General features: G+C 45.6%; 1 protein-coding gene across 1 annotated transcript in view; it reads left to right on the top strand.

Annotated features, from left to right (window-relative positions):
- RASGEF1A (RasGEF domain family member 1A) overlaps nucleotides 1-12037 on the top strand; it is a 216782-nt gene that overhangs the window by 19913 nt on the left and 184832 nt on the right. The window lies entirely within an intron of this gene.

Raw genomic sequence — 12037 nt, forward strand, 5'->3', positions numbered from 1 at the left:
TTTTCCATGCTAGCTCTAATAATCCTGGGTTAGAAATCACAGGTTATTACTGAATACACATAAATCTTGGGACAGACCTGTTTCCAAATTAGAAAGTCATCCTCTACCTAGCAAGAGAAAACAGTGTCCAAATTCCAGGCAGCTCTGCACACAGCATATTGCCATCACTATTAACTTTGACATAACACTCAAACAGACTTTTGAGATGTGAATGGAGGTTAATTTTTAACTGATAAAGCTTTTTTTCCCACCCACCCCCCACTTGTTTTTGATAACCATAGAATGTAGCCTAGATAGCCTAACTACACCACTTCTGGGATCATCCTTTTATTTCAAAGAGTCAATGTTCTGTTGGGTAAGCTCCTGAAGATTTTATTAAATAAGCATTTATGTAGACTAATATCTTACCTCGGCCTCCTATAGCTTCACAGGCCCACCTTACCTGCCCTCTTTCCAACCAGTGTTCTGCAGACTCCTGGCTTGAAATAGGGCAGCAGCAGTGCCCAGAAATGCCAGAGGTGCTTGGACACAGGCTGAAGTAGGAAGATCCACTGTGAAGACTAGGTAATGTGAGATTTCTCGGGAGGCAGAGATGCACCTGGTCTAAAGCTTGCTCACAGGGTCTCTCCCATCCCATGGGTCCACCATGTTCCCAAGTCTTCCAACAACAGTCCACCAGAGGGAAGGGCTCTCTGGGTTATGACGACCCAGAGAAACCCAGGTAGAGCAGCACCTGGGAGCTTAAGAAATCTGTAAATGGTAAGATGCCATGAAAGACCAAGATCTGATAAGGTAGTGAAGATTTAAGGAGTATAATCACCCCCTAAAAGCCTCCCTACCTCAGTTTAGAGTCCAAATAAGGAGTGGGCTCCAAAATCCTGGGATGGGAAACCCAGAGGAATGTGCTATATTACCTGAAATTGCTGGGCCAGCAGCAGTGGCTCCCTCAGAACTATCTGGAGGCCTCACCTGTGGTAGGTGATTTAGAAGATGTCTGCCTCAAAGTTTGCTCCAAGTACCATTTCTAGAATAGACTGGCAAACCCCCCTTCAAATCCAGTCTGCTACCTGTTTTTACATGGTTTGTAATTTAAGAATGTTTTACAGATGAATTGGTTTAATGTTTGGGAACCCCAATGAAAAATGACTCCCCAAATGAGTTCCATTCTTATTAGTAGACTTGTACTACAAAACATTGCACTTAAATTTTGAGTTCTGTCAGTAAATACTGGAAATTTCAAATATGCTTCAGCTTGCAAAACAAAATACTTGCTATCTAGCACCTTCAAGAAAACTGCTTTTCATGTTCCAGAAAACTAGTATCAGGACTTAGCATGACAGAAGGGAGAGGCCCCAATATAGAAAAGAGCTGTAGGGCTTCTGTGTGGACAAGACTCCTAGCACCCCAGGGGACCTGGAGGACACTGGACCAAAGGGTTAAGTGTAAAATAATTTGTAATGGGCATCTCTTGGGACTCAAGATTTAAATTAAATGCTTAGAGTCCATCCTAATAGTCTGCTGGGGTCAACTGTTGAAGCTTGGAGATAGTGACCTACAGGAGGGTTGTATGCTGGGTGTTGAGAAAAGGGGTCATCAGACTCCGGTGGGCATGGTAGGGTTTAATATGTGAGGTGGGGGAAAAAAAAACAGCTAAAAATGTTCTGTGGAGGGTGCCTAGTGGGCTCAGTCAGAAGAGCCCACATCCTTTGATCTTGGGGTGGAGTTTAAGCCCGATGTTGGGTTTAAATAAAAGTTCCTGTTGAAGGGCCCCAAGATGCTTCCAATTTGATAAAGGAATGTGCTAGTAAAATGTACCAGCATCTTAAGTTTAATGGATATTCTCAGCCATGGTTGGCAGTATGAGAAAATAGGGTTAAAAGGATTCCAGAAAAGCAGCCAGTGGGTAGTGGCACCATCACATGTAAGGTAACCATGATTGCCCTAATGGACAGTAAAGCCCATAAGGCAGAATAAGGGCTTCACCTGGCCAGATCAGCAGTGAAGATTAATAGACCTCTGTATGGCCAGGGGCCACGCATAAGCACAGCCATAAGGTCTATCACTTTCTCCTCGCAGCTATTACTCTGGCTGTATGAGCGGAAAGCTAATTGAAAATCATGATCTTATCTTAGAGTGGGAACATGAGAAGGCCAGGTGAGAAGTGGATTTCCAGGCCAAGTTCATCTCACCATAGGTCAGATAGGTGTGCAGACTCCTCAGGTTATTGCCCTGAGTGAATTAGTATGAAGGGGTACACTAGGTAGCTGACAAAGCACCCCCTCCCTCACCTCCCGCCTTACTCTGGATCCCTGGCTTGTGAAGTAAGAGTCATAATGGTAGGAAAGACCGAGTCCTCTTGGCCTCCCAAATGTCATTACCTATTCAAGACCTTGAATAAAGAGAAGTGCCACATCTGAGGTTTGGGCCATGCTCATAGGCTTTGCATAGGCAAGCAAATAATCTTTTAATTGTCTGGTTTTAACAGATGAATTCTGGTAGAGGAGAGCAGATGACTAGGACCTTAACCAAGTTGTTGCCTCCACACAGCTCAGCTTAATGTGTCTTTGCCATATAGGCCAACAACTCTCCAGCACTTGAGAAGCTCCTGACCTAGGGAATACATTCTCTTCCATCAGCATCAAGGAAATTAAAAAATATTTTATGTTCTCATAACATGGATATTAGAACACATTCCCTGTCTTTCTCCAGGGAAACTGGAGACTGATAACTCCTGATAACTTCTGCTGTTACAGTAGAGTCTGAAGAGACATTGATCATCTTGCCATGATCCACTATATTAATGTCCTCATTGGGTTTGTTGGGGAGAAAGCACGAGTGCTCTGGTTGACTTAGGAGGACAGGTGTGCTCGAGAGAGGAAGAATTCAGGGCTCTGCCACATTAGGGAAGTTTTTAGGGTCTAACAGTCTTGGGTGAGAATGGGCAGAGTAGGGTCCTAGGGCCAAATCTGGCCTGCTGCTTGGTTTTTGTTAAATGTCTTATTAGCATACAGCCATGCCCATTTGTTTTGTCTGGTGGCTGCTCTTGTAAACTACATTGGCAGAGATGGGTAGTTTTAACAGAGACTGTGTGGCCCACAAAACCTAACATTATCTTAGTGTATGTACAATCTGAGCCTTTATAGGAAGAGTTTACCAATCTTTGGCCTTGAGCAGAACTAGGACATTTCCTCCAAGGTAAAGGCCAAGATCATGCATCACTAAGAGGCAGAAATTTTGGTAAGACATTTTGGATTTTGGAGAAAGTTTACACATGAAAATACAGCTCCTACCTAATTATTAGGTGACCAGAAGGCTGCAGGGGTTCTGCAAGCTGCCCAGCCATCTGCCAAAAAGGACAGTAGGCCCCATCATGGAGGTATCTGTTCATAAATGGTTTTGTGTGGTGTCTCTGACAAGTCTCAACAGTCACAGCTTAGACCCTGAGTATTACAAATCAAGGCCATGTCTCCTCCGTCACAGAGCTATTTACTATTCATAAAGCAGCTCCTGGAGCACCTGGGTGGCTCAAACATCTGCCATTGGCTCAGGTCATGCTCCCAGGGTCCTGAGATGGAGCCCCATCAGGCTTCCTGCTCAGCAAGGAGTCTGCTTCTCCCTCTCCCTTTGCCCCTCTTCCCCAACTCGTGCTTTCGCTTTCAAATCTTTTTAAAAACAAAAAGCCTCCAAAAGCAGCTCCTAGAGCTCCTGTGTTCACTCTGCACTAATACCACCCATGCTGTAGGATGTTGGCAGATGTATCAAGTCATAAGGCTCTTTTTTTTTTTTTTTTTTTTTTTCATTCATGAGAGACATGGAGAGAGAGAAAGAGGCAGAGACACAGGCAGAGGGAGAAGCAGGCTCCATGCAGGGAGCCCAACACGGGACTCAATCCCGGGTCTCCAGGATCACGCCCTGGGCTGAAGGCGGTGCTAAACCGCTGAGCTACCCAGGCTGCCCTCATAAGGCTCTTTTAAGGCATCTCAGTTTTGTTTTTCGTTTTTGTGTAGAAATTTTTGCATATATTTCATGAGATTTGTTTCCAGGTATTTTATTATATGTTACACGTGTGTGTTTTTTTTTAATTCATGAGAGACACAGAGAGAGGGGCAGAGACCCAGGCAGGGGGAGAAGCAGGCTCCATGCAAGGAGCCTGATGCAGGACTCAATCCCAGGTCTCCAGGATCACACCCTGGATGGAAGGCAGTGCTAAACCGCTGAGCCACCAGTGCTGCCCTATATGTTACATGTTGTCTCGGATTTGATTTGCTGCGAGTATTTTTTTTTTAAGATTTTATTTATTCAGAAGGGACACATAGAGAGGCAGAGACATAGGCAGAGGGAGAAGCAGGATCCATGCAGGGAGCCCGATGCGGGACTTGATGTGGGACTCGATCCCAGGACCGAGGGATCATGACTTGAGCTGAAGGCAGACGCTCAACTGCTGAGCCACTATGGATTTCTTTTTTAATTTTTTATTTATAATAGTCACACACACACAGAGAGAGAGGCAGAGACACAGGCAGAGGGAGAAGCAGGCTCCATGCACCGGGAGCCCGACGTGGGATTCGATCCCGGGTCTCCAGGATTGCGCCCTGGGCCAAAGGCAGGCGCCAAACCCCTGCACCACCCAGGGATCCCCACTATGGATTTTTTTAAAAGTAAACTCTACATCCTAGTGGGGTTTGAACTCACAACCCTGAGATCAAGAATTGCATGCTCTACTGACTGAACCAGTCAGGTGCCCCAAGAAATACTCTAGATTTAAAAAATATATATTTATTTATTTATGAGAGACAGAGGCAGAGACGCAGATGGAGAAGCAGGCTCCCTGCGGGGAACCCAATGTGGGACTCTATCCTGGGATCATGCCCTGAGCTGAAGGCAGACACTAAACTGCTGAGCTACCCAGGCTCAGATTCTTTTTTCTTTTTCTTTTTCTTTTCTTTCTCTTTTTTTTTTTAAGATTACTTATTTGAGAAAAAGAGAACTGTGAGGGACAAGCAGACTCTGAACTGAGCACGGAGCCCAGCACGGGGCTTGATCTCAGGACCCTGAGATCATGATCTGAGCTGAAATCAAGAATCAGATACTTAACAAACTGACTCACCCAAGTGTACTCAAAAAAGATTTATTTATTTTAGAGAGCACCAGGGTAGGGGGCAGGAGAGGGTGAGAGAATCTCCAGAAGACTCCCCACTGAGCACAGAGCCTGACATGGGGCTCAGTCTCATGACCCTGAGATCATAACATGAGCCAAAATCAAGTCGGACCTTCAACCAACTGAGCCACAAAGGTGTCCCGAAATACCATGGATTTCTATATTGATTGTGGCCTTGCTAAATTCACTTAGCTATGCTAATTTAAATGTGAATTTCTACATAAAAAAGTTTGCAAATGATAGTTTTATTGATTATTGTTTAAGATTTTATTTATTCATGAGAGACAGAGAGGCAGAGACAGAGGGAGACAGGCAGAGGGAGAAGCAGGCTCCATCCGGGTCTCCAGAATCAGGCCCTGGGCCGAAAGCGGCACTAAACCGCTGAGCCACCGGGGCTGCCCTTTTATTGATTTTCTAATCTTTATGTCCTTTATTCTTTTCTTGCTTTGTTGCCTGCTCTTAGATCTAAGTTTGTTTTTTATCATTAGAACTATGATGCTGAAAGAAAAAAAAAAACAAAACGACACTGAACGAAGTTGGGGTCAGAGGACATCCTTGTCTTATTACCAAATTCAGAGAGAAAGCTTTTGTTATTTCTCCCTCAAAATATTGTTAGGACTGGCTCAGTCAGTGGAACATGCAACTCTTGATCTCAGGGTTATGAGTTCAAGCCCTATGTTGAGTCTAGAGATTATAAGTAAACTTAAGAAAAAGAGGGGCACCTGGGTGGCTCAATCAGTTAAGCATCTGCCTTCAGCTCAGGTCATAATCCCAGGATCCTGGAATTGGGCCCCACATCGAACTCCCTGCCCAGGAGGGGAGGCTCCTCCTTCTTCCTGCTCTTATTCTGTCTCTTTCTCTCAAATAAAATCTTAAAAACAAAAAAAACCTTTCACAGTTCTAAAGGGAAGAAGTCAAAATCAAGGTGTTGGCAAGGCCACACTCTGAAGTTCCAAGGAAGAATCCTTTCATGACTCTTTCTAGCTTCCATGGTTGCCCACAACTTGCTGTTCCTTGGCTTGCAGCTGCATCATTCCCATCTCTGCATCTATTGTCACATGGCCTTATACCTGTGTCCAGATTTTTTTCTTATAAGGACACCAGTCATTAAATTAGGACCCAACCTAATTCAATATGACCCCATCTTAAAATGATTATATCTGCAGGAGCTCTATTTCCAAATAAGGTCATACATAGTTCCAGGTACTGGGAGTTACAACTTGGAACATAACCTTTTTAAGGTACACAGCTTAACCCACAATGCATACATTCAGTTTTCTTCTGAGAATCTCCATACATCATCTCATTCCTTGAACATATTTGTCATAGTTTAGTCTTGCTCTGATCACTCCAAAATCTGCATCTTCTTTCTCTGTGTCTATGTTGTCTGGTGTCTGGTTTGTCTTTTATGCCTGGATATTTTTGATAAGGACACATATCATGTATGTATATCAGAGGAATAGGATAACCAGAAGACTGATGTGGTGGAATGCCTGAATGGCTCAGTGGTTGAGCACCTGCCTTTGGCCCAGGGCGTGATCTTGGGGTCCTGGGATCAAGTCCCACATTGGGCTCCCTGCATGGAGCCTGCTTTTCTTCCTATGTCTCTGCCTCTCTCTCTCTCATGAATACATAAAATCTTAAAAAAAAAAAAAAAAAAAAAAAAGACCCATGTGCTATTATCATTTTTGAGGGGATGGTGGCAGGAATGCAGCCAGATTTTTAAAAATTGCCCTAAGAACATAAGCTCAAAATGGCCAATATGTACTCAATGGAAACCATAAAATGGCAATTTGAGAAGAGCCAAGTCTGTGAACAAATTTGGAAAATTTCGTAGGCACCAATTTGAATGTACATTCTGGTAGGGGTGGGAGACCATAACAAATCAATAAAACATCAGTAGTATGAGAATTAGGGCTGAATACAAAGGAGCTGCAGCATACAGTGATGAAAAGAGAATCCTGGTGCAGTTGTAGTGTGGTCAGGAGGCCTCCTAACAAGGGCCTAAAGGAAAGGAGTTGGTAATGCAAGGATGCTGGGGAACTGGGAGAATGGCCAGTAGAGGGAAGGGAGTGCGGTGCCTTAAGGCTGAGGCTGGAGCCTACACTGTGTTCAGACAACACCTAGGAGGCAGGGCGAGTGTAGGAGAGAGTGGGTGAAGATGGAATATTGGTAGGGCCTGGAGTCAGAAGTAGGGCCTATAGGCCATGTTAAAGGGATTTTTCTCTAAGATAAATAGGGTATCTCTGGTTCATCTGGAGCAGAGTTGATCTGATCTTGCCTTAAGAATATTCCTCTGATGGCTGGGTTGAGACTTGAGTAATAAATTCATCTACAGAGCCAGGCATAGGACCTAACCAGCTATCTACCCAGATGGCTCCAGTCATGCTCCCTTGTGTTAGCCGTTGGCCTTACTTCTTACCCTAGGTTTTAGAGCATTTTACATGAAAATTGAGGATAAGGGGTGCCTCACTGGCTCAGTCACTAGAACATGGGACTCTTGATCTCAGGATTGTAAGTTTGAGCCCCACATTGGGTGTAGCAATTACTTAAAAATAAAATCTTAAAAAAAATGAAGATAAGGTGCTGCTACCTTTTGGGAAACAGAAATATTACAATGTTTAAGCCATTAGTCTTAGAATAAAAACTTACAACTTTTTCTTTAGTAGGCCCTTATTTTAAAAACTCTGATGACTACTTAGCAATACAAAGTAATGAACTATTGATTAATATAACAACATGGCTGGATCGCCAGAGAAATATAGAATGCTATATAACTTGTATATAATATATAATATTATATTACTTATATATAAAATTATAGAATATTATATCAAACTTTCCCCTTGATTGTTTCTGAATGCTGGGTTAAAAACTGATTTACCTAAATGAGACATCTCTGTAATGTTCAGGCTTTCTGTAATAAGCATGAAAAATATTTGCAATTGGAAAAAATAAGATGGGGCACCTGGGTGGCTCAGTTGGGTAAGTGTCCGACCCTTCGTTTTGGCTGAGGTCATGATCTCATGGGTCACGGGATCCAGCCCTGAGTTGGGCTCCACTTTCAGCAGGGAGTCTCCTTGAAGGTTCTCTCCCTCTGCCGCTCCCCTTACTCTTGCACCCACATACTTTCTTTCTTCCTCTTCCTAAAATAAATAAATAAATCTTAAAGAAAAAATAATAAGATTATTTAAATTTAAAAATAGGGAAGGGGTGCCTGGCTGGCTTGGTAGAGCATGAGACTCTTTTTTTTTTTTTTAAGTTTATTTAAGTAATCTCTATATCCAACTTGGACTCAAATTCAGGACCCCAAGATCAAGAGCCTCATGCCCTTCCGACTGAGCCATCCAGGCAGCCAGAGCATGCAGCTCTTGATATCCAGGTCATGAGTTAAAGCACAACATTGGGCATAGAGCTTACATAAAAAATAAATACACATACATACATACATACATAAAACAAGGAGGGATATAGATAGTCCCCAAGTAGGCACAATCACTGGGTTCTTTCTCAGAGTGATAAATACCAGAAAGGCAGCGTAGCCCAGTCCTTGAGAAACACTTCAGGAGCAAGATGGCCTCCGAGAACCTCTGAAAACTTTGGTCTCATCCTATGCACAGATGGAATAATACAAGTTCCCATAAGCTCCTGGGAAAATTGAGTTAACACGTGAAGTGTTTATAACAGTGACCATCACATATTAAGCGTTCAATTAGGTAGAAATTACCCTTTGCTTACTCTGGTTCTTTCCTAGGCAAACTCCTCCTCTGGGAGAAGACAACAAAAGGAGGAATTGTAGCTAAAGCCAAGAAGAAACAGGCCCAGGGAAGGGGGCTCTGGGGCACCGGGAGTAATTTCACAAAGGGAAGCCTGGGCAGAGACTCCTCTCATTCTATGGCTACCTTTCCCTCTCCCTTCCAGGGGGTTGGTGGTTGAAATGGGGAGTAAGGATGGGGGTAGAGGCAGGACTTGTTCTTCTTGGGAATCAGCAGCCCAACTCCAGGGCCTAGCTGCCAAACTCACAGGCTAACATGGATTCCACCCCCTACCGCCTATCACATTCCCTGACTTCTACCTGTGATTTTTTTTTTAAAGGTTTTTAAAAATGTATTCATGTGAGACAGAGAGAGGCAGAGACACAGGCAGAGGAAGAAGCAGGCTCCACACAGGGAGCCCAATGAGGGACTTGATCCTGGGACCCCAGGATTACGTCCCGGGCCGAAGGCAGGTGCTAAACTGCTGAGCCACCCGGGCATCCCTTACCCATGATTTCATCCAGACCCCAGATATTCTCCATGAGCTCCTTACCCCAGCCTTGGACAGGCAGAACCAGCCTAAACCGCTAGGTACCAGCCTGTAATTGGACAAAGTCAGGCTCACTGATGCTGGCCGATGAAGGAGTCACACATGCTGGGGGTAGTGGGGTCATGGCGTTCTCCACCCCAGAGTGGTTACTTATGGGAACATTTGATCAGATGAAGTTAGAATAAAGCTGTGTTTGGCCGGCAGAAAGGAAAGCAGGCCTGGGACTGGTGTCCACCTCAAAGTGGAGCCTGGGCACAACATTAAGATGGAAGTGGAATGTGTGCAGAAACCCTTTACCAGAGCGGGTGCCCAGGTTGGAATCACTGAGTCTCAGGTCAGAGTGTCTTAGGTCCCACTGCACCTGGCAGGCGTAGTCAGTAGGGCATGTCATTTGTGATCTCCTGGTGAGTTCGAGCCCCAGGTTGGGTTTTTGAGATTACTTAAATATATAAACTTTAAAAAAAAGCAGTTCGGTCACCCAGAAGGTAGAGTTCTGACAATGTCACCATGGTGTCTGCCACCCCAGCCTCACAGAAAGCCATAGCCTTTGCTGTTCTAAGCACAGCTCATTTTTACTTTCTCAAATGTGATCCACTCACACTAGCATCCCCCCATGCCCAAGGAGAAGAGGACACGAATGTACCTCACTCCCCAGGATAGCAAAGCAAGTCTGGAAGCTGCTTTTCAGGTGCTCTGGCTTAGCGGGCACTTCTGGCTGCTTCCTCACGGTGGGCTCCACCAGCCCGGACGCCCCAAGCTCTCCGGCCTTTCTCCTGCTCCCACCTCCTGTGCCAGCTCAAAAGGGCTAGTGGTTCTCCCTGCAGGGGCCGCACCTACCTCCTCTTTGATCTCATTGCCTATGTTCCATTCACACTGACTTTTCTCTGGTCCTCAAAAGGCTGACTGCAAGCACTGTTCTCTGTACCAGGAAAGAGGTTTGTGCGCTGGCTCCTCTAATCATGCACTTTTGAGAATTCAGATGTCCTCTTTTTTTTTTAAGATTTTTAAAATCCATTTATGAGAGAGAGAGAGAGAGAGAGAGAGAGAAAGGCAGAGAGGCAGAGACACAGGCAGAGGGAGAAGCAGGTTCCATGCAGGGAGCCCGACGTGGGACTCCATCCTGAGTCTTCAGGATCACACCCTGGGCTGAAGGCGGCGCTAAACTGCTGAGCCACCCGGGCTGCCCCAGATGTCCTCTCTTAACCCAATCACATCACCCATTGCTGCACATGCACACCTGCTGCTGAAACACACTCATTTTGTTTTCTTCACAGGATGCACGAGCTTAGAATGCTGGGCCTTATAGCATCAGTCCTGGTGGGTGATGAGCTTGGCACAGCCACCGACACCCATGGGTCCCTGCCACCCTTGGTCATCCACTTAGACAGTGGCTGCACTTTCAGCCAGGTGTCCCGAGTCTTGCTCAGGTTCTTGGAATTTCTGCTGCAGCTCTGGCCCCACCTTGGAACCCTCCCCGACCCCTATCTCCTATGTGTCCTGTTTCAAGGGCCCTAAGGAGATCTCTGAATCTCATTTTTATACCTAGGGGCCTGGGATGGCCTGGCAACCAGGAGGCGGGGTTAGCTTTCAGACTCCCCTCCTCTGGCCTCCTAACCCAGGTCTACAAGTCAGGGGCCTGAAGTCCAGGACGCATTGTAATTTCCACAGGACCCAGCACCACCCTGAGAAGTGGAGGGAGGGTTTGGAAAAGTGCACCATTAGAGAGAGCTGGCTTGAAGCAACACCAAGATGCACCAACATGGCTGTCCCATCATCCCAGATCTGGTGCACCCCAGACCCTGCACCACTATCTGGCAGAGACAGGGCAGATCTCTGCTGCTTCAGCCTGCCTCTAATCCAGGGTCAATGCAGGGATCAGGGGCTGGACTCTGCACCTTAGCTCCTTCCATCCTGGACTATGGAAGTTGGCATGAAGGATGAGGCTGCAGGATAGACAGGCTGACGAGGTGGGAGAGGCATTTCCCCAGCTGCACCCCGTACATGTAGGGACCTTTCAAGTGAGGTGTTTCAGGAGTGGACTTTGGACATACCAGGACCTAGATTTGTATGGATGGCTTTTGGTTCTAGATGCAGGGTTTCTTGGGATATAGTGCATAAGGTCCTACAGGATATTATTTGGGGTGGACAGAGAGTCCATGGGTTTGTCTGAGGTTTATATAGGGTTTTACTGGGGTGGGTTAATGAAAGAATTGCTTCATTTTCTGAGCTGTGTGAAAGCTATAGAGCATTCACCAAGTGAGGTGGCATCTTAGTGGAGTCACCCTCCTGGGGTGGGATCCCCTCCTGGGGATCATTTTAGGTGAGAGAATGTCATGGGTACCTGGCTCACTGGGACTTCTAGGGCCTCTAGGCAAGGTGTGGAAATGGTAAGGTCCTTTGATATAATATTGAGGTATCCTGCACGGTGCATGGATGAGACAATTGCAGAAGATCAATTATCCAGAAGTTTTCAAAGTGGGGGGCATGCTGGGAGTGGGCCTCAGGACAGACATGTGGCCACAAGAAGCATTAGCAATTCACAGGAACCCCTCCCCACTAGCCACTGAGGGGCCA

This window comes from Canis lupus, chromosome 28 (genome assembly GCF_003254725.2).
Source record: "Canis lupus dingo isolate Sandy chromosome 28, ASM325472v2, whole genome shotgun sequence".
Classification (NCBI taxonomy): domain Eukaryota; kingdom Metazoa; phylum Chordata; class Mammalia; order Carnivora; family Canidae; genus Canis; species Canis lupus.